Source organism: Sapajus apella, unplaced genomic scaffold (assembly GCF_009761245.1).
Source record: "Sapajus apella isolate SASKATOON/1434 unplaced genomic scaffold, GSC_monkey_1.0 scaffold4, whole genome shotgun sequence".
NCBI classification, from domain to species: Eukaryota; Metazoa; Chordata; class Mammalia; order Primates; family Cebidae; genus Sapajus; species Sapajus apella.
This window is the reverse complement of record NW_022436944.1, coordinates 14,993,394-15,020,799: the sequence shown is the minus strand read 5'-3', so window position 1 is coordinate 15,020,799 and position 27,406 is coordinate 14,993,394. Positions and strand designations below refer to the sequence as shown.

The 27,406-nt window shown below is 35.5% G+C and overlaps 2 long non-coding RNA genes across 3 annotated transcripts in view; both read left to right on the top strand.

Moving 5' to 3' along the window:
* The window catches only part of LOC116539771, a 13,143-nt gene extending 5,909 nt beyond the window's left edge, over window positions 1-7,234 (top strand). The window contains exon 3 of the long non-coding RNA XR_004264185.1: window positions 5,053-7,234. This is a non-coding gene — a long non-coding RNA (uncharacterized LOC116539771). The remainder of the gene's footprint in view (window positions 1-5,052) is intronic.
* LOC116539767 overlaps window positions 1-14,244 on the top strand; it is a 70,429-nt gene extending 56,185 nt beyond the window's left edge. The window contains exons 4-6 of one of the 2 annotated variants that reach the window (XR_004264184.1): window positions 7,241-7,627; window positions 12,014-12,135; window positions 14,205-14,244. This is a non-coding gene — a long non-coding RNA (uncharacterized LOC116539767). Of the gene's footprint in view, window positions 1-7,240; window positions 7,628-12,013; window positions 13,321-14,204 lie in introns of those variants that run through there. The other variant, XR_004264182.1, reaches the window with a different exon arrangement.
* Window positions 14,245-27,406: the final 13,162 nt, after the last annotated feature.

Genomic DNA, 27,406 nt, shown 5'->3' with positions numbered 1-27,406 from the left:
GGTAATAAAATAAAAATCAATTGACTACTGGTTCCTACAAAATCAGAGACAGATGTCCACAGTACAAGGCATCCAATAACATCAAAGAACCAGTTGAATCATAGATAAGTGAAAACGTTTTATAAATAGATAAAAAGAACATTTAGATGAAAATAGCTTTTGAGGACAGATTATTTGATGAACTCTTTCCCAGTTATTCGTAATTAACAAAATGAGTCAAATACTGCAAAGACAGTTTTAAGCAGAACGTGGTTTTCAAACACCTTAGTCTTAGAATTAACCATCTCATCTCCTTAAAGCTATCTCATGAAATCTCTTTTTTTCATCTTAAAGTTATTTTAATTATGAAATATTTCAAATGTATAGAAAAATGGAGAAAGTACCCCCTCCCTTTTTTCCTTTATTACTCACCTATTAACATTTTGCTATATTGTCTTCAGGTTCCCTTCTATCTCTGTTATTCTCTGTTTCATAAATTCTGCTACCTAAAGAACTTCTGTCTTGTTTTAGTGAGGCTGACTTTCTAAAGACTCATAGAGACCTTGATACTCATTCCACTTTCCCCAAGATTTTATGGTATCATTTTAATGTTTAAGATTGCATTTCATAGCTGTTTTTCTTCCCCATCTAGCCAAAAGTTTTAACTGAAAAGTCATACTTTAAGTCTTATTTATAAACCTTTTACTTTTGAATCAGAGCTATGCATTCCTTTATTTGGGGAAGAGAGAAGTCTCCTATAGGGGTGTAGTGGTAGTTGAATGTACTTCTGTCTTAAATATTTTCCCCTCACTTGAAAGTTAATATATGTTTTTTACCTCTGTGATAAAATCTGATATAATACTGTAAAGAAAAGAAATAATTACCTTTGGTCACTTAAAAGATGAAAATAAATTTATGTTGCTATGGATACTGGAGTCTTGCTGGCTTTCTTCATCATTAAAACCCCAATATTGTAACATTCTAGTCTCAACTTCCCTGTTACAATAATGAATTAGTTAAAGATATAATTATTTCAAAGCTGCAAGCAGGAAAATACCATGGTTTCTCAAATCATCACATATTTTATATAAAAGCTTCACAATCAAAGTGAAAATATTAACTATGGATTCAATAATTACAAATATGCTTAGGGCTGCTTTGAAGATAAACAAAAAGCATTTGCTAATTTATCCCTTTGAAAGTTAGACCTCTTCTAAAATATATGAGCTCTTTACAGTGGAAGAAAAGGGATATGTATTTACAGGTTGAGTCAATAGAATTCTGTGTGAATTATGAAAACATATGCTTCATTTATTCATTCAACAAATATTTATTAAACAGTTACTGTATACAAGGTACTGTTCTAGGTGCTAGGATTACATTAGTGAATGAAACAGAAAAAAAAGGGGAGATTGATAATTAATATATTATATATATATATACACTTTTCCTCTAGCCATCTTCACCTTTATCAAAGAGTTACGAGTTAGGTAGAGAGTTGGATTTAACCAGAGTAGGGATTTTGCCAAATGAGTACAAAGAAGATAAGTCAGGATAAGGAGGTTGAGGATGTATTCAAGGGAATACCATAGGCTTCACCATGAAGTGGAAGCTTCTTAGGCGAGAAGTAAGTAAATAATACTTCTCCCAATGTGTAACTGGGTAAATATTGTCCAGTTATATAATTCTGGATAAGTTGGTTCAAAATTGAGGATCTCAGTTTAGCTTCTATCTTAGCTTCTATCCCATTGGTACTAAGTGTCTTCCAATACAATGGTACTAAAATCTTCCAAGACTAAAGGGAAATACTATAGTCATTAAAGACTGCAACAAAGAAGTATAGGATTATCTAATATCTTATATATGAGGGAACTGAGATCCAAAATTTTGAACCGACTTACCCAGGATTATATAACTGGGTAAATAATACCCAGTTATATATTGGGTGAAGTATTATTTACTTACTTCTCACCTAGGTAATACTTAGTACCAATAATGGGGTGGGGGGTTGGTGGGGGGAGGGGAATCAGATGCTAAATAAGTATTCAGGTCAATGGGTTGTAAGCCCCAGTGTAGCTGAAGGACTGAAGGATGAAGATGCTTAAATAAGTGCTTAGAATTTAATTTTAGGATTGTTTTATTTGTTGTGACAAGGCCTAGGATCCAATTGTGAGGGTGAGTGGCTGAGGCAATATAGTGTTCATGACAATTCGAGCACAGGAATTCAGAGAATTACATGAGAAGGATGTTGGAAGGGTAATCCAAACATTTAACCATTAAAGGATAGTGCTGGATAAAGTACCAATGAGATAGAGGCTAAAATCTTCCAAGATTAAAGGGAAATAATATAGTCATTGAAGACTGCAACAAAGAACTATAGGATTATCTAATATCTTATACATGAGGAAACTGAGATCCAAAATTTTGAACCGACTTACCCAGGATTATGTAACTGCAAATTATTAACTCAGTTGTACAATGTACACTCAAGAAATCTAACTCCATGCCAAGTGTTTTTTTCCACAGTAGCATACTATCAACCATGATAATTTCTGTGAATTCAACACTGAATGAGGATAAGAAATGCCAGGAATTAGGAACTTTCTTTAGCTATGTGTAGAAAGATGATGAATTAATTTTATTACAGACTAAACTTGAGGTACCTGTGAATACTATAGTGAAGAGGGTGACAATTAATTGGAGGTTATATTCAAGTGGAGAGGTTTGTAGGCATTTAGAGGTCACAGAGATCTCAAAAATATAGCTTTGTGAACCATCAGTTTCTAATGATAGGTGAAGCAAAAAATACAGATCAAATAAAAGAGAGAAAAATGTAGGGAGAGAAGAGAAGGCTAGCAAAACACTGAGGAGCAATATATAAAGAATGAACAGAGAAAAAGGTCTTCTAGATATACAATCATGTCATCTGCAAATAGAGACAATTTGACTTCCTCCTTTCCTATTTGAATACCCTTTATTTCTTTTTCTTGTCTGATTGCTCTGGCAAAAAGAAAAAAATAATAATAAGAAGAAAAAGGAATTCCACAGGAAACAGAAAAGAGAGCCAAAGCAATAGAAGAACCAAGAATGTAAAGATTTCAAGTACTATTGAGTGATCAGTGGTATCAGATGCCCCAAAGAAATTAAATGGAGGAAGGTATGGAAACAGTCCTTCAGATCTAAGAAGGTCATGGGACTATAGAATTGAGTTACAGCTTAATAACATAAATAATTGAACAATGAATAGTAAACATGAAGCACTGGAATTTCAGAGATCCAGAAGGCAAGAGATTATGGAGTTTTGACCGTGCAGTGTTTCTGGACTCAATCGTCCACTAAGGCAATGGGAAAGCTCCAGTCCTTTCATCAGATAAGTATCCCAACAGTGTCAAAGGCTTTCACCACGTGATGAATGACAGAAGCATTTTCCAGAACACTTGTCCAAAGATATTCCTTAAGATAATGGTTCAGTGGTCGGATAATTTGGGAAACTGAAATTTAATTACTCTTTGAGGTTTACAGTTTATTTTAGTATATGCAAGGCCCTAAGAAGTCCTACAGCAAAGAAACGAACTAATTTTTTATTAGCATATTTTTCCCAAGCTTATTGACCAAAGAACCTTATTATTATTGTTGTTGTTGTTATTAGCAAATTACCTTTTAATATTCTAAGATTATGTTCTGCAGAACACATGTGGGGAAATGCCATTTATATTATTAGGCCAGAAAACAATGGTAAAAAGAAAATACTTCTAGCCATGAGGGTATACTGGGTCATAAACATAGTAGGGGGTAAAAAATATGATTAAGGGAGGATGAAGCACTAGAGCAACCCCTAAATGCAGCATGATTGCCCTCTAATCATACCCAAAAAGTAAACCTGCTATAATTTTCATCTATTGCTACTATTACTGTCACAATTTAAATTCTTAATAAACCAGAGTTTTTGGTCAATAGAATTATAATGCTTTAGTTATTAAGTCACCCCAAACCATTTTTCCGTCTATTAAATTTTCAATAATGATTCTGTTGAAAACCTCATTAAAAGTGCCTTGATTTAAGTTCACAATAACAGACTGATCGATTCAGGTAAAAGAAAAAGAAACCTCCACCTGCCTAGAATTTTTATGAGTTTTCTTTGCCATCAGAGGGAAAGTATGCTATTTATCTGAGGCTGTCTGGGACTTCCTGTAGGATTTATAGATGGTCCCTGCTGAGTATATTAAAGAAAAATGAGATCAGAATTTTTTGTGACTGACATTCATCAATTTTAAGATTGACATAGTACTAACAAAGCAGCTAGCTAAGAACATTTTTGGTGATGACAAATTACATTATTATTGAATTTAAAGTGCCAAAGAGAGAAATGGCCTTAAAGCCAGTATTAAAAAAGAGGTGTTTTAAAATATTTACCATTAAGTGGATAATTTTGAGATTAAGACCTACTTGAAAATGGAGATTAACCTATTACATGAGAAATTTTGTTATTTTTTTAAGGTAAAATTTATGATTGTATATTAGTTTGTTACACACTACAAATTAACTAGGTTTTTCTGAATGCTGTCATTATTCTCTTTCCTTACAAATGCAAACATTAGTAAGCACTGGTCCATTTCAAGCAGAAGAAAAGCATCATCTGACTTGCATTTTTTTCTTTTTTGAGATGGAGTCTTGCTCTGTTGCCCAGGCTGGAGTGCAGAGGCGTGATCTTGGCTCACTGCAACCTCCGCCTCCTGGGTTCAAGTGATTCTCCTGCCTCAGCCTCCTGAGTAGCTGGGATTACAGGCACACACCACCATGCCGGGCTAATTTTTTAGTATTTTAGTAGAGATGGGGTTTTACCATGTTGGCCAGGCTGGTCTCAAACTCCTGATCTCAAGTGATCTGCCTGCCTCAGCCTCCCAAAAGTGCTAGGTTGCCGGCATGAACCATCGTGCCCAGCCTGACCTGCATTTTTAAGACCCTTTGAGGGCTGCGTGAAGAATGAACTGTAGGAAAATGTACTGAAGCACAGCAGCCCTGGGCAGAGAGGATGCTGATATGGACCAAGATGGTAAAAGTGAAGGTGGTGAGAAGTGAACACATTCAGGGGCTACTTTGAAGGCACAGATGAAAGCTATTGGATTTGATATGGGGCCTGCAGGGAAAAGAGCCAGCAAGAATTATGGCTCTGCGTGGGCCTGAGCATCTCTGTTAATTCTGTGAGATGGAGAAGACAAGATAAAAGCATATTTACACTAAATGTTAAAAAAAATCTCATTAACACAATCAGAAGAGTCTCTAAAAATTCCTTAAGGCTGTTTCTTGTAAAGTTAGCTTACTTTCATAAAAGAAACTCCACTAGAATTTCAATCTTTAATTACAAAAATGCCTTCACTGGAGTAACGGGTGGCAAAAATGTGTATTTGGTTTAGAAGCTGCTACTTGCAAGCATTTTTATTACTTCTGGAACATAAGTGAGGACAAAAATAGTTCATAATAAGATATAGATTTATATATGTCTTTGTATATGTCCTTCTCAACAAGCTGTCTAGGCTAAATTAGATAGTGTTTACAGTAAATACATGTTTACTTGTACTTTTTCTTTTCTTCTTAAAATCTATTTTCTTCCATGGAAGCACAAGAAAAACAGATCAGCAGCTAGAGTGTCTTACTTGCCTTTAAAAATAAAAGCAGCTATGTTCATGCTGAGTTATAGATGAGGAAGAATAACCTGTTAACCTTTCCTTTCACTGGAAACATAACAAGAACGAATTATGGAAGTTGTGACTAGAGTTAGGCACAGAGTAAGAATTTTTGGCAGTAAATAAGTCTTATAAATAAGTAGATGTTTGTCTAGAGGCACCTAGACTTTAGGTTATAACAAAACATTTTTCTGTAACAGGTTTACAAAGAAACAATAAACTTTTAAAAATCTCCACAGCAATCTGTTCTTTTAATTACTATTACATAATAAGAGAAATGACGAATAAGTATATTTACCTAAAAATACAACCACATTTTCTTCAGTAATACTGAATAGCTTCAAGGGACTATTTGAGGGCTGTTATATTTGTTGAAATAATCTCTAAGGTACTATATGAGGATTCTTTACTTTATAAGCAAATTTCAGCGAGGTTTTTTCATGGTATGCTTTGAATGCCCCTTCCATGATTTGAGCCAATAAATGGAAGTGTTTCAAGTTAACAGATGGACAAAACTATATGAAATTTTCCAGATCACTGTCAATATTTAATTTTTTTCTCAGTTTCATGAATTTTTGATATAGGACTACCTCTCAGATCTGGACAAAATTATCCAATTGTTCAGGGTTTATGTATTTTAAAACAAGTGAGCAGATCCTGTATGATCATACTTTTTGTCAAATTCATTGTATTTTAGTTGTTGTCAAGTTGTCTTTATGAGTGCAACTGAATTGTGAAGTGTTCAATTCTTTAAAGATTCAGAAACTCTGGAAAAGCAGAATTGCAAGATTTTCCAGAATGACTGCCTCAGGGACTGAAGAGATAAGGTCTGAAGTCTTTTCTCTAAACTTACTGCAGGCAGTAAACATTGATTAGCTCACCTTTGCTTAGGTCAAAATGTGTAGTGTACATATATTTTGAAGGGAGAGAATTATAAAAAGGAGAGAAACTAGTTTCTCACTGTGACATGCTCCCCCAAACAGGAAATATTGCCACAAATGGTGATTTCAGTTTTTCTCATTGCCTATTGAGTAGGTCAGTGTGGGACCTTAAATTTATTTTATGATATGTGACTTTCAACTCTTACTAGACTTGCAGAGAGACTCTCAGCTCTAATAATGTATGATTCCAAGAATAGCCAAATTTAATTAATACTGAGGAAAACGTACCAAATTTAATTAATACTCAGGAAAACGTTCCCATTCATCACATTATATGTATGATTTGCTACTTTATAACAATTTTGTGTTTATTGCCTCACTTTTATATCGATTATTAAATGTGTAATAACAAACTATTGGCTTAATTCAGCATAAATTACTCAGTAGAAATCAAATGTAATTTGCTTATTATAAGGAAATTAAGCCAGTTCAAAATTGTGTGTCTTTACGTTTAGCCATCTTTAGTATGATGTTAAAATGTTTAATTATTTCATACATTGAATGCAATGAATTAAAGTAAATTTGTTGTTCCTGTGCCTTATCAGGTTGTATATATTCAACAACTAGTGCTAGAGTTGCAAGAGAACTGTCAAATTCTAAAGACAAAAATTTGTTCTCATTTAATTTTTTTCAAAGGAAGGATAACTTTCTTCAGGTCTGAAGAGCCAGGCAATCCATCTGGGAAGCCCTCCTGAGCAGGCTTGATGAGGTAATTTAGGTTGACCTTGTTCGGCGGGCAATGCCGTCTGTTCTGTGGTAGCACTAGTTGGTGTGGTAGCACCAGTTGGGCCATAGGTGATGTTTCCCCTCTTAAAATATAAACAAAGCATTATCTCTGTGTGCTTTGCAAACATCATATGCAGTAGAATATTCATTCTGCTTACAACAGGAACTTTTTGAGGACCTGAAGTGGAAAATTTGGCCACATGGTAATTATTGCCAACCAAGGAACCCTGCCAAGCTTTAGAGGATACCAATGTTACAGGCCAGGCAGAAGACCCTGTACAAAAGTAAATCTTCAAGGTAAAGTTCACAGATAGTGGCGAGAAACATGAAAATGGATTGTATAATAATCTATCCTGCTTTCTGGCATTAGAGAGAGGGACTTTGGAAGAAGAGAGCCCTGGGGATACACACAAAAAAATCACCCGTAGGGATCTCCTAACATAATTTAGGGTAAGCCAGTTCCTGATTATACTTCTAAGGAATATTTGTTCATAAAAGGCTTAACTAAACTAATTGAGGGATGTGATGGAATTAGACTGGGAAGCAGTGCGCTATCCTATCTGAGAGTTGCCAAGGCAACTCAGAAAGATTGAATTGGTTATCTATGGGGCAGGTTTTTCAAATGAGACCTGGAGGAGGCAGAGAAGCAGGAGGACCAGAAAGAACAAACAGCTGGTATTAAACAGTAGCTGAAGGCAAAAAAAACTCGTAGGCTCCCCTTGTAAACTGAGCTGATTGGGCCCTGTTGCTCATGCTGAGCCTTTGGGATTTATACATGAGAGAAACTTAGCAAGTCACTGATTGATCTTGTGTATATTCTGGACCAAATAATATGCAAAAGCAGGGCTCCATATCTGGTGAGATAAGGCAATTGGACTCCATTTTATTATTGTTGATTGTACAGGTCCCCATTTGTTTTCAACCATTTTCCATGTGTGTTCATAATACTGAATTTGGAATAGACAAAATGAGAATTCTAGAGACTGATCCATATGTAAACCAAGCAAGACAGTAAAAGATAATTTGATAAATGTATTGTTCTTTACCTAGCCCCCAAAAGTTAAAACCAAAATGTTTTACTATAACAGACTAAATCTTTAGCCTCTAACAACTTTTTTTTTCTTCAAATGTGCACTGCCAAAATACAAATATTCTTTACCAAAACTGCCATCTTTTCCCCAATGCCCTCAATGCCATGGTACTTTTTGTATGAAAGTTGTATATGTTGAACATTTTTTTCCTGAAGTTTGAACCTAAGTCCATTAAAAATAAAGTTTCCTTATTTTAACTTAGAACATTATTTGTGATTATTTAAAAAATCCAATCGATTTTCTTCAGGCTTATTTTCAAAACAGGCTTTTAAAAGTGTGTGTAAAATTTTAATTGCTGTCCAAGGATACCTATTCATACCCTTTGTAAAATAATTAGATTTTAAACAGCTGGTCCTAAAAAGCATACAGCCAAACACAGAAAAATTGATGCTGGCCTTAAAATGTGGCCCTTTGTCATCATCTCACTGTTCTGCACTTACCCATACCAATTTGTTGATACATAATGCATGAGTTCTTTTGAGTAGATGCATCAACAGTATCAGCTGATGAAATTTTGAGCTGAGCGAACACTATTCATGCTCCCTCAACCCAGTAGCGTGTAATGTTGGTAATGTTCAACAACCAGCTCTGAAGAATGTGTGTGTGTGTGTGTGTGTGTGTGTGTGTGTGTGTGTGTAAGATACAGGTTTATTATGCATTTTACTGATATAAAAGATGTGAAGCATGCAATTCACAAATAATAAAATATTACAACATTCATTATTGTAAATTCATATACCCAGCTGATTTTCATGAAATAACCAATTTCATGAGATTTGAGCCAACTAATATTTGCACTGATTTGAGCCAAACTAATATCTGCAGCTAACCTATGATTATAATTGATGAATAATTAGGATCTGCATGAATGTTATTTAATTTTTTGTTGATGTTAATGAGGAAGATGAAAGTAGAACTTTGAAGACACATTGGAACTTGATTTTTTATCAACAATGACATAAGCAACTTTGCTTAATCAGATGAGTTTTTGAATGCTGGAAGAAGAATTTCTCAGTTTTTGGTAACATTTATAGTGTAATGGCTGTAGACATGATATGCACTGAGGTTTAATCTGCATTATTACTTTCTGCAACACTTTCTTAAGGCAATCAATAAAATAATAAATCAAACCCTGATTTGTAGAAAGTCATTGATAAAGATGTGGATAACAGAAACACCTGTAGTAGCTACCTTTGAAGAACAGTCTTCCTAATTAGAAAGCTAGTGGGTCACGCCATAGACAACTTATTCTCAAATAAAATGTTTGCAGCCTCAGGACTATTGTATAAGCCAAACAGTACAAACATAATATTACACTGTACATGTTGCAAGGTATTCTATAGCGAGAATTTACCACTCATTGTAATCATTCCTATTCTAAGAGAGGTTTAGAGCTCTTTCACGTTTTTCACCTTTTTATATGCTTTTTGATTTTGCAGTGAAGATAGCAGTAAATATCTTTGCACATATATCTTTGTACAGCCTATGAATTTGTATAGGAGATAGAATCCTAGAAAGAAAATTTGCAGGCTTCTGCAATCATTGATTATGTATTCATTTATTTTGCAATTATTGAAATCATCCTTACTTTAATTCTAGTTCTGTATACAAATATTTGCCAATACACCATCCCCAGCTAGTTACCAAATAAACTCCAAGGGTTCTCCATCTTTTGAGATCATAGAGTTCTGCATTATTTTGCTGTTGAATATTCTGTGGTTCAAAAGTTTTTGTTCTGGAATTAACATTTGCAACAAATGCTTTTGAATTAATGAATTATCTGACCATTCATTTTAAGAAACAAGTGAAATTATTTTATAGATCATGTTTATTGTTAACAAATGAGAGTAGATGGAATTCTTACATTTTGGGTCTATTAACACAACTCCATAATGAGATTGTCAATGTCTCACTTATTTGAGTAAAAGGGCATATATCCTTAAGGTATACTTTCTATTAAAGTGAGACAAACATTTAAAATTGCTCAAGTGGTAGAGATTGTTGTTCTTAGGCTAGAATCTGTAAAAGTGACTAACTGAGCAATGGTAGGTATGTTATTCTAATGGCAACTTTCAGAGCTTCAACACAATAGGGGATTATTAAGTCATTCAAAATCGAAGCTACCACTAGAATCTGGGACAGGCAGATTCTCGAGTCTTAGTAAATTTTAAAAGGTCTAAATGCACGGAGATCTTGTCAGTTTGCTCTTATAAAACTTTTACATCACAAGTATATAATATACTTCTTTCTATTAGGTACATCAATGTTGTACCTGCAGTTGAGCTAAGTGATTTGCAACATAAACTTGCTTCACATATATTCATTGGTATTATTCAATGAGCTTAATTATCTGTTTTCATTTGTTTTGATGCATTTGAGCCTTTCTTTTCTGCCACCTTGAAATACTCAGATTATTTAAATGCGCTTATGTAGAAAATGCAATCTGTATTGGGTGAACAAGGAGTGGTGTGTGTGTGTGTGTGTGTGTGTGTGTGTGTGTGAAGTTATTGTGTATCTACTCAAATTGGTGACTTAAAAATATGAAGATGTTATTATCTCTAAGAAGAAAATAAAATCCTTTAAGTATACTCTTTGAGAAATGGACCAGAGTATGGACACTCAGCACTGTATGAAATATTCACTGAGGAGAGAGTCTGATAAGGATAAACAGAAAGAACTTTAAGAATTCTAGAAATAAAAATTTCAGGATCCTTCAGTCGCTGATCATTTGTTTTTTATTTTGAAATGATCCTAGTTTTAATTCTTGTTAAAAAAAACTTCTCAAGTTTTTCATTAGACGACAAAGCATTGATCATAGAATCTGAATGGGATCTTACCAACCTTATAATTTTTTTCTGTCAGTTTTTGGCTTGAGAGGGACAAAGAGCTAAATTCATTGGCAGTTTCTTTTTCCACGGCTGGGTGAGCTCAAATTTCTAATCTGCAGGCCTTACACTGTATTGTCAGTACAGAAATTAGAGCAAATCACATGGGTTCTCACTGAGCTAGAAAGTCTATAGATCCAAGCAAAGGGTTATCACAGAATAATGATGTAGCAAGATCAGAGTAATTTTTTGTCTTTATTGAAAGGCCATCAGTATTTGATTTATAAGAGCAACAGTTAAGAAAAAGCAGTAAGACAGAAAGTTCCTGTAGTAAGTTTTCTTGTCATAAAACACTTTATCCTTTGTGATAAAAATCATTTTGGTGTTTAAGGACACTAGACTGTAGGTTTTATAAAGACCATGAGAATATCTGCTTTGCTCCCAAGATCTCCAGGGCCTGGCACAAAGTAGGTGTACAATTACTGCTGAATGAATGAATGAATGATGGAATAACCAACTGCATCTTTTCAAGCTTAAAGTATTGTAAAATTGCTTGTCATCGAGGCTGGCAGTCTCTGAAATGGCTCTGATGATCTCTTGTCTCCAGGTTTTCACGCTCTTTTGTAATCTTTCTTTGAGTATGGGCAGGATCTAGTGACTTTCTTCTAGTGCACAGAGTACAGCAAATGTGATGGAATGTCTATTCTGAAATTAGGTTACAAAAAAGATTGTGATTTTGTCTTGTTTGTCCATCCTTATCCCCCAAGCCCTCATTCTGAAGGAAGCAAGCTGGCATGTCATGAGTCCTATGAAGAGGCTCATGCCGAAAAGAGCTGATGTCTCTGGTCAACAGCCATATGATTGGGCCTATAAGTGGAGGCTTCCCCAGGTGAGCCTTGAGATGGCTGCAGACCTGGCCAACACCTTGATACATGATATTGTGGCCTCATGGGAGACCCTGAGTCAAAGGCACCAAGCCAAGCTGTGTGTGGTTTCCTGACCCACAATAAACTATGAGGTAATAAATGTTGGTGGTTTTCAGCCACCATGTTTTGGGGGGTATTTTATTACACAGCAATAGATAACCAATGTAGTTAAATTACTCCTTGGACTAAATTCATTAATTATAAAAACCTCCTTCTAACTGTATAACCCCTGAAAAACATTGATAGTTTGTTGAGACATATAATCCTTCAATTTCAACCTTATTTCAAATGGCCATATCCTCTAAAACTAAGTTACTTTCCTCAAATAAATATTTGAGTTACTTAGCCATTAAGAAGTAGAAACATGTTGATAGTCTTTTTACTGTTATATGAGTGAGCATTACATTCAGATCCGTGAGTACTATACTTACTTAGACATTTATTATCTTTGTGGAACTATGCCCACACATTCAGATATAGTCCCATGCAGAGCACTGTGGTGAAACTTGTGATCAGTGGTATCAGACAGCCTGGATGTGATGCTAACTTAGCTGTTTATTATAAATAACTTAAAACATTTGGGCAAGCCACTTGTCTGGCATTAGTTTTGTCATTTATAAGGGAAAGGGAATAGGTTGTAAAAATAAATGAGATATATAAAGAGTAGTCCGTACAGGAGATGAGATCCATGTTCAGATAATAAACGAGTAATCTACAATTTCACTTTTCATAGAGTTTGCTCAAGGAAGTTCCTTTTTCCCTGGTCGTTTCACATATGTAATGTCCTCTGTTTGAATGACGTTAGTGCATTTATGTTTTCATGGATTAAGCAGACAACCTATCAACACCAGTGCTCCTTTACAATTTTTAAAAAATGTTATCACAGTTATGCATGCACATAGCTTAGAATTGTACTGTTGAATAAGGTAGTCCTAGACTTATGTAGGTACTGAGTGCTTGAAATGTGGCTAATCCTAATTGAGATGTGTTGCAAGTATAAAATACACCCTGGATTTCAGATTTAGTATAAGAAAATGTAAAATATATCTTTAGTAATGATTACTTTTGAAAATGATGGTGTATTCGCTTAAACTATATTAAATAAAATATATGGATATGTTTGGTTAAATAAAATATATTAAAATTAATTTCACAACCAGGTGTGGTGGCTCATGCCTGTAATCCCAGCACTTTGAGGGGCTGAGGCAGGTGAATCACCTGAGGGCAGGAGTTCGAGACTAGCCTGGCCAACATGGTGAAACCCCATCTCCATTAAAAATATAAAAATTAGTCAGATGTGGTTGTGGGTGCCTGTAATTCAAGCTACTCAGGAGGCTGAGGCAGGAGAATCGCTTGAACCCAGGAGGTGGAGATTGCAGTGAGCTGAGATGGTGCCATTGTGCTCCAGACTGGGAGACAAGAGCAAAACTCTATCTCCAAAAAAAAAATTTTTTTTTAATTTCACTAGCTTTCTTTTTTTTTTCTTTTTCCTAAATATGGCCGCTAGAAAATTAATACTTACACATGTGGTACTTATTTTATTTCTTTGGAAAGCATTCTCATAACTCTCTGACATTTGTTTAAAAAAAACAGCAGTATAGCTCCTCTTCTCCATCGCCTCTGCGTCTTCAGTCTTTGCATGCATTTTCACCTTTTTTTTAATGATTTATTTGGTTGGTAATTATAGCGTTTTCTCCAAATAACATGCTTTTGTCATAACTTTTTTATTTTTCAGTCTCAGGCATTATCTTTTGACTTCACATTCAGTTGTCCCTCTGTCATCTCTCGGTCCCAAAGGATTATTTTCTATCCCATCATAGCAGTTGCATCATTATGACTTAACGGGAGCCCCGTTCACAGTTGAGGCTGGTGGGGAAACATGATTGATTCCTTTTTCTGTACAACTTTTTGTTTCCTTGCCTTCTTTCTTTTCATTTGCTGTGTTTTCCATGTACTTATAATTAATACAGTCCCAAATGCTTTGCCAGTTTCCTACCTTCCTTCTTTTTTTTTTTCTTTTTCTTTTTTTTAGATGGAGTCTCACTCTGTCGCCAGACTGGAGTGCAGTGGTGCTATCTTGGCTCACTGCAACCTCCGCTTCCCATGTTCAAGTGCCTCTCCTGCCTCAGCCTCTCAAATAGCTGGGATTACAGGTACGTGTCATCAAGCCCAGCTAATTTTTGTATTTTTAATAGAGACGGGGTTTCACCATGTTAGCCAGGATGGTCTTGATCTCTTGACGCCATGATCTGTCCACCTTGACCTCCCAAGTGCTGGGATTACAGGCGTGAGCCACGGTGCTGGGCCTTTACCTCTCTTCTTAAGATGCCAGATGTGCCTGGCATTCTTCTGGTTTCACCTTTCACAGAAGTCCCTCCCAAAGCCATCAAACCTACTCAAAGCCATGCCAGGTGCTCTTTCTATCATGTTCACAGTTGCCATCTGGGAATCTTTCTTTTGCACCATCCCTGCAGTTCCCCTTCTCAGGCTCCTCTGTTTAATCAATTCAACTTTATACCAGGACTAATTTCTTTGCTTATTTCTTCTTTTCAGTGGAGTACATTTTCCAAAAGTTGTCAAGAAAAGTGAGCAAAGAGGTACATTTTTTGAGATGTGCATGTCTGAGAATGTTTTCCTATGGGCTGAAATGGTTTGCTTGTGTAGAAGTCTGTAGAATTTTTCTTTTGAATTTTGAAAACCTTCCTTAAAATTTCTTAGCATTCATGTTGCTACTGAGAAGCCTGAGTCATGATTTTTTGTATTTCGTGGCTATTTTTTTTCCTTTCTTTGGAAGCTTTTATGATTGTCATTTTGTCCTAGTGTTTAGTAATTTCATTATGATGTATGTTGGTTTGGGTCTTTCTGTAATGATTCCAGGATCTGAAGTCTTCGTCTACTTTTGTTGTTTGCTATAATTGCTGACTCTTATTTCTCTCGATCTCTCTCTCTCTCTCTCCCTGTGTGTGTGTGAGAGAGAGAGACAGCATGTGTGTTAGTAATTATGTAATCTTAATTTTAAAAATTCTAAATAGGAATTTTGTGATGAGTCTGTTGAGAGAGAATCAACATTTACTGCTGCTATGGTGCTGGTGACAGTTCATCATCATCCTCTCCTTAATACGGTTTCCTCTTGGGGCATTTTGGGATAACACATGTGTGAATTCAGGCTTGAATGAGCTAGTTTGTCCTTGCTAAATTCCAGGGGTATTTTCTATTGGCTAAAACATAGAGAGATTAAACAGTTTTTTTTTTTTTTTTTTTTTTTAAATCTACCATTGCTAAAAGGGTTTTCTTGTAGTTGTAGGCCATCCTGTTACATATGCTAGAGCCAGCAAAGTTGTAGCTTTATTTGGGGTGGTTCAGATCTTTTATCTTGCCCTGCATAGGTGCCTGAGGCTTCAGGCCACCTGTATGAATCCCATAGATGCCCTCATGCTATGCTGCATACTGTTTTCTCATATCTTCTGAGGTTTTCTGCTTTTTTGTTGTTGTTGATTGTTTTTGTTTTTGCTCTTGACAATCAATAGTGGATACCCTGAAATTTAATGTTGCGGTCTTTCTGTTCCTTAGCTCAGCTAGGTCCGATTTCTTGTCCCACAACCAGAAGAATTAGGTACACAGACACCAGAGACTGAATGAAGTGGATTTTATTAAGTGAAAGCAAAGCTCTCAGCAAAGAGGGGATGGGGGTGCGGGGGTGGTTCCCCTACCCGAAGGCGGGAAAGTTCTCACGTGTGGCTGGGTCTGGGGCCTCTTATGGACTCCAAATGGGGAGTGCACGCTGATTGGTTTGTGAGTATGTAAAAAAGGTTAAGGGGAAGACACCCCTCAAAGATGGGCAGACAGTATACAGAACCAATTAGGAGAGGGTATGTATATGTAAAATAGGTGAAGGGTGGGGACCAATCAGAGGAAAGCATGTCAAATAGGAAGACAAGTTCTCAGTCCAGTCAAGAATGTAAGTTGTGGCGTGGCTTTCTGGCTTTAAACTGCCTTTGGCTTGGAGGTGGGGTTTCACTGGGGACCCGCCCTATCTGCCTAGGCATTTGGCGGCCTCCTGCCACTCTCATCATTCGTTGATTTAAGTCTATACTACGTAGCATTTCTAACTTTATAGATGAGGAATTTTAGGACTTTTAATCTACTGTGATAACACTAGAAACAGAAATATAAGGCACTTTAAAAATTATGAATTATTTTATCATATAATGTATATAATGTAAAATATAATATACATAAAGTTCATCCCCATACCAATCGGCTTAAGAAATAGAACACTTTCAATATGTTTGCTGCTCCCTGTTTGCCTTCCATAATTATACTGCCCTTTCTGTCCAGAAGATCTCAGTTATTCTGAATTGTGTGATATCATTGTCTTGTTTTTCTTAGCAATTTTACCAAGTGTGTGAGTATTCCTTAAGAATAATGTTTACTTTTGCATGTCTTCAAATTTTACATAAAAATCATAGTGCTGCAATTTATCTTCAACTTGCTTCTTTTATTTGCTGAAGATTGTAAGATCCTATAAAAATCTTTTTAGTTTCTCAAAAGAGAAAAACCCCTATTATTCACGAAATTGTCATGTCAGTGAATAAACACCGTAAAACAAATAATTACTAGAGGGCTTGGGAATTTCTATGCCTACTTTTTATTGGAAATAAAAATTTACTAGAAAAGCTGAATACTGACTATCTTCCAAATTAGAAAAATAAATCATGATTACATGGAAAGAAATGCATGTTCTTCTGCTGTGGCAGCAGTTTTCCATTGCATTTGTTATTCTTCTCCCTACAAATCCAATGCCAACCACACAATTCCAGATGAGTTAAGAATGTTTAAGTTAGGTTTTAAGGATTGTAAAACTAAGCAGGAATGTAAGTAACTTAAGCTTTACCTTTATTTTTATACACATACAGACACAAAATTTTAACTTGTTAAGCGCTTTGAATTGGATGACATTTGTTGACTTTTTATTGATCCATTCAGCTTTAAATCGACTTATCAATCTAACATTTTCTCCCTTTTTGTTTACTTCTGTTTTGTAGGGAAGGCTGGAAATACTTCTTAACAAATACACATCTATCAAGTTTCTCCTATTTCTCCCCAGTCTCTTTTTAGATATCTACTAGTTAATTTCTCGGGTGGTAAGAGCCAAATGCAGAGAATAAAATAACAACTGAGATAAAAATAATAGAAAGGAAAAGGGCATGCTAAATCCTTTCCCCCACTCCCACCATAGGGGAACTGTCATGCTTTTTTTCAAGTATATAAATACTTTTTTTCAGGCTAAAGCCTACCTGCCACTCATCAGACTAGGCCAAGGGAGTTTTATGAAAAACAGACTAGATGTCATAAACTATCATAATACACAGTCTGCCTTAAACAATGTGTGAACTCAACAAATGTTTTGCTTTAAGTAAATTTCAAGTTTCTATTCAGATTTTCACTTAAATTGCCTCTTAAAATAAACATAGACGCCACAATATAAATTCTGTAACACATATATTGAAACATAGTTTATACTTCTAACATTTAATAGAGGTTCTATCATTGTAGAACTTCTTTTATTATCAAATTTAGCCATTAATATTTCTGGTGGAGTATTTTCAACATTTAGAAGTTACAGTATTTTCCTATGGAAGTTAACATCTTGACAGTTCTCTAAAACACTTAGTATGTATATTAGTTCTAAAACACTGCATGTGTCAATTATTCAGCACTACTATATATTACCATCTATTTTTCTATGTTTTCTTCATTTGTGCATGCTTTCCCTTCTCAACCAAATACTCAGTTTCTGCTGCCTTCTAATTTTTATGCATTCTCCCCTCTCACTAAAACATTATTGGGCCCCTTATCCTCCAACAAACCCTTCTTGAGCACGTACCACATGCCAAGAATTGTTTTGAGGGCTCAGGATATAGGATAAGAAAGACAAACACTCTGCTCTTGGATAACTCGTAGTGGAGAGGCAAACAATAAAGAAATCAAACAAAAAAGAATGAGATGATTTCTCATAGTAATTGGTGCAGTAACCAAGAAACAAAAGAAGGTGATATGAAGTATAGTGTCAAGGATGTAAGAGCCTTCTTTACCTTTTCTCGAGAAAAATTATACAAATTTTACTGCATATTTCTTTAATACTATATTGGACTACTGTCTATCAGCCACTAAGAGTTATTTAATTCTTTAGTGTTGTATTAATGTGTCATTGCTTCTCTTACTATTTACTAGTGATTAGGGTCCAGACTCTGAAAAGTTACATGTTAACATGAGGATTATTGTCCAGTAGAAATACCAATTGGTTCTTTCTAGCAGAAAAGATCATGTCCAATTGTATGGCTTTATTGTCTTATAGGGTATAACTAGTTTTATCTCTAATATATCAAATTTATTTCAGTATAACTTTCCTGGATGATACATAAACATCTGTTCCTTAAGTTTTTCTTAGAAAAAGGAAAACCATGTTTCTGATTCCCTTATTAATGACTGAAAAAAATCTAATATTTATTTAGCATTAGTATGATAGTCATAATTTTAGCTTATTGAAAATTGTAACTTGACCAGAGGAGGAAAGATAAAGTTTTTCTGAGAAGAGAACATTTGAGCCCAAATATAAATGACAAGAAGGAGACAGCCATGTGAGCAACTGGGAACTGAGTGCTCTAGGCAGACAGAATAGGATCTTTAAAAACCTAAACCAGGAATGAGGTTGGAGTGTTGAAGAATAAAATACCTATATAGAGTATAAGAGTAGAGGAAAATGAGTTTGAAGAACTTAGCAGAGGGTAGATTTTGCAGGGTTTTAACAACTACGAATAATGACTTTTTAATTTTTTTTTTTTTTTTTTTTTAGAAAGAGAGAGGAGCAAGACTGAGGGAGGAAAGAGTTACAAAGAGAGACAGAGAGAGAGAGGAGAGAGAAAGAGAGAGAGAGATCGGAGAGAGAAAGAGAGAGAGAGATCAGAGAGAGGAAGACAGAGGGGGGAGACATCTAGAGAGCGGGAGTCAGAGAGAGAGAACAAGGAGACAGACACATACACACAGAGTCCAAGAGAGAGGGAGAAAGAGAGAGAAAGAGAGAAAGATAGAGACGGAGACAAAGAGAAAGAAGAGAGAAACAGGGATAGAGACAAAGAGAGATGAGAGAGAGGGAGACAGAGAGAGAGACAGAGAAAGAGGAGAGAGAGACAGAAAGAGAGAGAGACAGGGAAAGGGAAAGAGAGGAGACAGACGGAGAGAGAGAGGATAGAAAGACAGAGAGAGAGAGAGAGAGAGAGAGAGAGAGAAAGAGAGAGACCCAAAGAGAGAGAGACAGAGAGACAGAGAGATACAGAGAGAGAGAGACAGATGGAAAGAAAGAGAGGAGAGGAAAAGATACACACACACACACACACACACACACACACACACACACACACACACAGCACAGAGACCCAAGGAGACAGAGAGAGAAAGAGGGGAGAGAGAGAAAGAGCAGAGAGAGAGACACAGAGAGAGAGAGAGGAGCGAGAGAGACAGAAGAATATGAACAGTGACTTTAATACATTTTTTAAATTACATATTTTCTAGGAAATCTCAACTCATGTGTGTTTGTTTCCATACCTAATGTGAGTCCTTCAATTCTGCCCCCCCCCCAAAAAGAAAAGTTGGAGTGGAGAAAAAAACGTAAGGATTAGCACAAGCAACAGTAGAAAACTAGAAAAGATATTTCCAATTATGAAAATATATTGAATCACACACTCTGAGATTGTGGCTTCTTTTAAGTTAAAAACTCTAGGTGGGGGTACAAATATTCCTACAGGTCCTCTTTCCTTTCTTATTTTTCTCTGCAAGGAAGAGAAACTCCAGGCTCCAAAATTATCAGAGATCTGGGATGGAGAAAATAAAAGCAGGGTTCTGTGACCAATTCTGCCTCTGACTGGCTATGATTTTAACAGAGTTTTAGCTTCTCCATCTCTACACTGAGGCTGTAATTGCCTAGAGATCTGGGTGGGTCCTCCGTGGAGGGGTTTTAAGACAGCTACAATTAACTGTAAGTTATCTTGACTTTTAAGAGAAAGATTCCAGACCCTGTGGCTTAGAGGTTGTCTTTTGCCACCTTCCTTTACCTCCATGTTTCCTCATATGGTAAGGGAATAACAAAAACAAAAAGGACAACTTCAGTTCCTTAATCTTTTCTCCTTGTGACCAGAGCACTTGTGCTGTTAACATTTCACTTCTCAATTCATAAAAGGTCATAATATTGTGTTGGTTCTGTGTGGTCTATTTTACTGGGAAAAATGCAAAGAATTACCATTATGGGGAATTTTATCTTTATTAAATTTTGAACTTGCCCTCTTATCCTAGTTTCCTTATCATTGTGTACTGACGTTTGTGAAAAGTTCATTTTCAGTTTCTATTTTATTTTTCCAGTGTTGGGGAAAGGTCTCAAGTGTGACAGAGAAGGCAGAAATTCACCAGCAAATCCAAACTGGGGAAATCCCAGAGTTGAAGAGAAGAAACTTAAAGAAAGAAAATCTTACAAAAAGAAACATGCTGGGGGATACTCTTGTTTGCTGGTAAAATGATCTGTAGAAATTCTGAGATAAAGGATGTTAAAAGTAAGAAAGTGCATGCATAATTATTTATCAGACTATCAACTTTCCCTTTGTCTAACGGGAGCCAAAGAATGGTGTTTTAATGCCCAGCTTCTAGATGAAATATGTATTAGCAAACTGTTCTAGGCCTTTATATTCCTTTATTTTTGTTTTCAAAAATTCCCATGACAATATTCTGGTATCCATGCCATATGAGGATACATTTCATGCCAAAACCAGTTTAGGAAATCTGCAGATTAAAGGAGGAATGTATGCTGCAGCTGAGAGCAGACACTTCTAAGGCGTCTTTCAAGGGTAAGTTGAGAGTGGCATACTCTTTGAATACTGTCTGAGTATTGACAAGATTCAAATAGACACTACAAACAATGGAGTGTTGTGAATCGTGTACATCTCTACAAGTAATTTGGTGGCATATATTTAAAACAATCCATCCATATTTGAGCAAACCCAAGCAATTTATATTTCCTGGATGTCAGCTTGAACAGGAGCTTAGAAGGATGGTGATGCTTCAGTCTCATTTTAGATAAAAATAGTGGATAATCATGTATTTACACAGTAATTTCTGTCAGAAGTATGTCAAGTATGAAAATAGGACCTTTATACATTACTGTTGAGAGCATAAATTGTTACTAACTTCCATGAAGGGCAATTTGGAAATGTATATACAAAAGCTTAGAAATACTCATGATCTTCAAATCATCAATTTTCCAATAAAATAAAAAGATAAATGTTCAGGATTATATAACTTATTTATTATGTTATCACTGTGCTTGCAATAAGGAAAATCTGAAAAGGTCCTATAGAAGCAGAAATAGAGAAATTTTTAATATGGTTTATTCACACAATAGACTATTTTGCAGCATCTATAATGATAAAAATTTATAATTATTGACATGGAAATATATTTTTAATTATAAAATAAGACTACAAAACAATATTTAAAGCATTATCTCATTCTGTAACAATACATTATTTGTTTGCTGGTATACATGAATAAAACGTTGGTCAGATAATGAATTACATCTTAAGCTTTGTCATTGACTTAAACTTATGTGTTTCCTATTCTTTCCCATCACAAAAATTTGTGACTACAATGTCATATAAGACTCTATTGTTAAAAAAATACTTTTATGCATATCTAAGTTTACAATTAGAATTTTGATTTTCACTATGGCCTTCTCAAAATAATGCAAAGTTCTCAAAAAGACAATTCAAAGTTCATAATTTACTATTACATATTTCTCTTAGGAAACACATTTTTTTCCATGTTGAATTTGATAAAATGGTTAATGCATGGAGTCACGGACTTCTGCCTCCCCTTTTGCCTTCTTCTTCTTTTTTTTTTTCCTTACTTCCATCCTGAGAAGAAAGGACAAAATTTCACGAATGGATGCAGAAAGTAGAGAGGGATTCAGAACAAATAAATTTTCTTCCTAATTCCAAGCACCAGGAAGTCAGGAAGTATCCTGAGTGTATTAGGAGAAACTGTGCACTTTGGAGTAGCAGTGGAGAAGGAGGACCAAAGTATAAGAAAAGGTGAGATGAGTGAGAAAATTCTTCCTAGATAAGAAGGAGGTGCCTGAGAATTTGTGGTGACATACGTTAATAACATTTGCTATAGCCTAAGTATTTGCAGTCCCTTAAAAATAGAGAGGGACATGAATGAAGATTATATGTGTTCATTTTTGGGTCTAGAGTCTATATGTGAGACACTGCTTCTAGATTGGACTTAGGGGTGATAGCTTTCTAAACATTATTTATGTATGTAGAGAATTCTGTCTACATGCTCTCAGACGAATTCTTGCTTTTGTGCCTTTTATCACTTCTTGAAACTCTATTCTGTGTCAAAGCGGAACAACAGTATGTCTATTCCTAAATCAATCCCCCCAAAAAGACAGACTAGGGCTTTATAATCAATTGTGAAATATGTTGTTTCCTCCCAAGATCATATTAAAGATTTGTTTGCAGTTCTTTAATTGCAGTTTTTAGTGACCATGATAAGCTTCACTAAAATAAACATTAGGAAGTAAAATAATAATTTATAAAGGAACTCTCTAGAAGAATATGTGGGTGTTCTCCACACATGAAATTTAGGAAAACAGGATGGATTCAGAGATGAAAGGAATGATATATTGTCTTTCTTGCTAACATAGATTCTTAATTACCCTATAGATTGTATCTGCAGTCTCAGGAATATTAAAGTCCATTTTAATCTAGATAAGTCATCATATAGCCTTTGTAAATATAAAGCCCAAATATCACAATGCTTTGTTCAAGCTGAATCCTAATATGTATGAATATTAAACTCTGTTACAGCACATGAAGATTTCATAAAATATTTATGACCAGATCAGTCTTCGCTGAGAATAACAAAACATGTGAAGTGTGCAAATTAGCTATCATATGGCTAAAAAATATGTGTACACCTTTAAATTTATTGGAGGATTTAGACTATGAGGAACTGCAGGTTTTCAACAAATTGGATAGGGTTCAATATTTTTAGTCTGTCCAATAGGTCACTGTGTTTAAGGTATGATGCAAATGTTTAACAAATTATGAAATATGGACTGTGACATGGTTTCAAACTATATTTGTTTATTTTTTCAGAAGAGAAATGTTTTATTTTATTAACCCCAAATATCCCAAACATATTTGAACATTTTTTTTAACATGAAGGTAATGCTAATAATAACAAAGGCAACTACCATTGTCGAATGCTTACTATGTGCTAGACAGTATTTTAAGAACTTCATGCATTAATCCTGTGATGTAAATACCATTTCTTGTTGCTAGTTAACCGATTAGAAAACTGAAGTATAAAGTAATTAAGAAATTTACTCAAGGTCATGTAAGTGGTGATCACACAAGAAGTTGAACTCAACTTCTCTGAAGCTAGAGCCCTCACTCTAAACTACTATTTTAAAGTCTCCCACATTTAATGCCTACTATCTGTAGAAATTCTGCGGAATTAATGTTTCCAGGAAATCACTTGGGGAAACAACTGGATTAGAATGTTTTGTATGGATGACAGATAAATTGCTTTCACTTTTAATATTCACAGTGTCCTGAGGCTTTTACAGTACATTTTCTAAAATGGTTTGCAGTAATGCTGAATATAAAAATTTCATTTTTTAAGATACTGGGCTTCTCCAGAGTATAACCGTTTAAATGTTTATTCTTTTTTTTTTTTCATTTATTTATTTTTTATTTTTATTTTTGTTTCTCCCTGTGGGTAAAGTGGAATATAAATGTTTATTCTCTTGAGTTTTTCTGAATTAAATCTCTTACTATGATAATGTAAAACTATTTTAGCTTTTATAATTTCAACTTTTATTTTAGATCCGATGGTCCATGTGCATTTTTGTTACATGGGTATGTTGCATGATTCTAAGGTTTGGGTATGAATGATCCCATCTCCTAGGCAGTAGGCGTAGGACCCAAAAGCAAATTAAACAATTAATGCTTACTGCTCTCCCCCACTCCCCCCTCTAGTAGTCCCCAGTATCAAGTGTTGTCATCTTTATGTCAGTGAATCCCTGAGGTTTAGCTCCTGCTTATAAGTGAAAATGCGTAGTATTTGGTTCCCTTCTTTTTTTTTTTAATTTTATTTTAGGTTTAGGGGTATATGAGCAAGTTTATTATATTGGTAAACTACATGTCATGGTGATTTAGAATGCAGATTATTTCACCTCCCAGGTAATAAGCATAGTAACCAATAGGTAGTTTCTTTGATCTTCTCCCTTCTCCCACCCACCACCCTCAAGTCGGCCCCCAGAGACTGTTGTTCCCCTCTTTGTGTCCCTGTGTTGCACCATTTAGATGCATTTATAAGCAAGAACATATGGTATTTGTTTGTTTGTTGTGTTCCTTCATTAGTTTGATTAGGTTAATGCCTCTAGTTCCATCTATGTAGCTGCAAAGGACATGATTTTGTTCTTTTTTGTGACTGTAGACTGTGTAGCATTCCATGGTATCTATGTACCACATTTTCCTTTGTTTCCTTTCTTTTTCTTTTTCTGAGATGGAGTCTCACTCTGTCGCCCAGCCTGGAGTTCAGTGGTGTGATGTTGGCTCACTACAACCTCTGCCTCCTGGGTTCCAGTGATTCTCCTGCATCAGCCTCCTCAACTGCTGGGATTACAGACATGTACCACCATGCCTGGCTAATTTTTGTATTTTTAGTAGAGATGGGATTTCACCATGTTGGTCAGCCTGGTCTCAAACTGCTGACGTCATAATCTGCCCATCTCTGCCTCCCAAAGTGCTGGAATTACAAGTGTGAGCCACCGTGCCTGGCCACCACATTTACTTTATCCCGTCTACCATTGATGGGCAGTTAGGTTGATTCCATGTCTTTGCTATTGTGAATAGCGGTATGATGAATATACATGTACATATGTCTTTATGGTAGAATTATTTATATTGCTTCGAGTATATACTCAATAATGTACTTCTGGGTTGAATGTTAATTCTGTTTAAAGTTCTTTGAGAAATCTCTACACTGTTTTCCACAATGGCTGAACTAGTTTACATTCCTACCATCAGTATATAAGTGTTCCCTTTTCTCTGCAACCTTGCCAGCATCTGTTACTTTTTGACTTTTTAATAATAGCCATTCTGACTGGTGTGAGATGGTATTTCATTATGGTTTTGATTTGCGTTTCTCTAATGATTAGTGCTGTGGAACGCCTTTTCATATGCTCATTGGTCATGTGTATGTCTTCTTTTGAAATGTGTGTTCATGTCCTTTGCACACTTTTTAATGGGGTTTTTTGATATTGCTTGTTGATTGAAGTTTCTTATAGATTCTGGATATTAGACCTTTGTTGGATGCATAATTTGCAAGTATTTTCTCTCATTCTGTAGGTTGTCTGTTTACTCTGTTGATAGTTTCTTTTGCTGTGCAGAAACTCTTCAGTTTAATTAGTTCCATTTGTCCATTTTTATTTTTGTTGCAATTGCTTTTGGCACCTTTGTCATGAAATCTTTTTCAGGGCCTATGTCCAGAATGGTATTTCCTAGCTTGTCTTCCAGGATTTTTATGGTTTTAGGTTTTACATTTAAGTGTTTAATTGATCTTGAGTTGATTTTTGTGCATGGCGTAAGGAAGGGGTCTAGTTTCAATCTTTTGGATATAGCTAGCCAGTTTTCCCAACACCATTTATTCAATAGGGAGTCCGGTCCTCGTTGCTTGTTCTTGTTAACTTTGTTGACTATTAGATAGTTCTAGGTGTGTGGCATTATTTCTGGGCTTTCTCTTCTGTTCCACTGGTTTATGTGTCTGTTTCTGTACCAGTGCTATGCTGTTTGGTTACTGTAGCCCTGTTTTATAGTTTGAAGTCAGGTAACATGATGCTTCCTGCTTTGTTCTTTTTGCTTAGGATTGCCTTGGCTATTTAGGCTCTTTTTTGGTTCCATATGAAATTTGAAATATATTTTCCTAATTATATGAAGAATGTCATTGGTAGTTTGATAGAAATACCATTGAATCTATAAGTTGCTTTGGGCATTAGGGCCATTTTAACAATATTGATTATTTCTGCCCATGAGTATGGAATGTTTTTCCATTTGTTTGTGTCATCTCTGATTTATTTGAGCACTGTTTTATGATTCTCATTTTACAGATCTTTCACCTCCCTGGTTAGCTTTATTTCTAGGTATTTTATTCTTTTTGTGGGAATTGTGAATGGGATTGCATTCTTGATTTGGCTCTCAGCTTGGATGTTGTTGGTGTCTGACAATGCTTCTGATTTCTTTTTTTTTTTTTTTTTTTGAGATGGAGTTTCGCTCTTGTCACCCAGGCTAGAGTGCAGTGGCGTGATCTCGCTTACTGCAACCTCCACCTCCCAGGTTCAAATTATTCTCCTGCCTCAGCTTCCCATGTAGCTGGATTACAGGCATCTGTCACCATTCCCAGCTAATTTTTGTATTTTTAGTAGAGACTGGGTTTTGCTATGTTGGCCAGGCTGGTCTCGAACTCCTGACCTCACATGATCCACCTGTCTCAGCCTCCCAAAGTGTGGGGATTACAGGTGTGAGCCATTGCTTCTGGCCAGCTTCTGATTTTTGTATATTGATTTTGAATCTTGAAACTTTGCTGAAGTTGTTTGTCAGATCAAGAAGCTTTTGGGAAGATACTATAGGATTTTTCTAGGAGTAAAATCATATTCTCTGCAAACAGGGATAGTTTGACTTCTCTTGGTATCTGGTTTTCTGTTTCTGTGTTAATTCCCTTAGGATAATGGTCTCCAGTTGCATTTGCTGCAAAGGACATTATTATTATTTGTAATGGCTATATAGTGCCCCATGATGTAGATGTATCCCATTTTCTTGATCCACGCCACCATTGATGGGTGCCTAGGTTGATTCCATGTCTTTGCCATTGTGGTGATGAACACACTCAAACTGTATTTAGTTTGAAGTAGACCTGTGGTGAATTTTACAGCTAAACAAACTCAAATTCCCTGACTAATTACAAACCAAGTACTTTGAGCTCTCTTACAAATACAGTGGTGTTATAATACCTCCATTTTAGGGTTCTTGTTGGCATTAAATGATATAACAAAGGCAGTGTGTCTAATACAGTGTTTGGCACTCGTAGACACTGAGTAAATTGTTAGTACCATTTTGTTTT